Source organism: Cucurbita maxima, unplaced genomic scaffold (genome assembly GCF_002738345.1).
Source record: "Cucurbita maxima cultivar Rimu unplaced genomic scaffold, Cmax_1.0 Cma_Scf04257, whole genome shotgun sequence".
Lineage (NCBI taxonomy): Eukaryota > Viridiplantae > Streptophyta > Magnoliopsida > Cucurbitales > Cucurbitaceae > Cucurbita > Cucurbita maxima.
Genome location: NW_019276273.1, coordinates 1049 through 1364, shown reverse-complemented (window position 1 = coordinate 1364; position 316 = coordinate 1049). Strand labels below are relative to the sequence as shown.

General features: G+C 53.2%; 1 non-coding gene across 1 annotated transcript; it reads left to right on the top strand.

Moving 5' to 3' along the window:
* Positions 1-163: 163 nt before the first annotated feature.
* LOC111475979 lies at positions 164-282 on the top strand. The gene has a single exon (XR_002716823.1). It is a non-coding gene; the product is annotated as a 5S ribosomal RNA (ribosomal RNA).
* Positions 283-316: the final 34 nt, after the last annotated feature.

Below are 316 nucleotides of genomic sequence, written 5' to 3'. Positions count from 1 at the left end.
TGCGCATGGCATGTCGGGTGCGATCATACCAGCACTAATGCACCGGATCCCATCAGTACTCCGCAGTTAAGCGTGCTTGGGCGAGAGTCCCCGCTCACGCCCATCGCGTTTCGATCATGCCGCCCCGTATGCGTTAAATCCGATTTTGTGCGCATGGCATGTTGGGTGCGATCATACCAGCACTAATGCACCGGATCCCATCAGAACTCCGCAGTTAAGCGTGCTTGGGCGAGAGTAGTACTAAGTATGGTGACCACTTGGGAAGTCCTCGCGTTGCACCCCTTTTTTTCTTTCAATTTCTCCCAGTTCTTTTCTT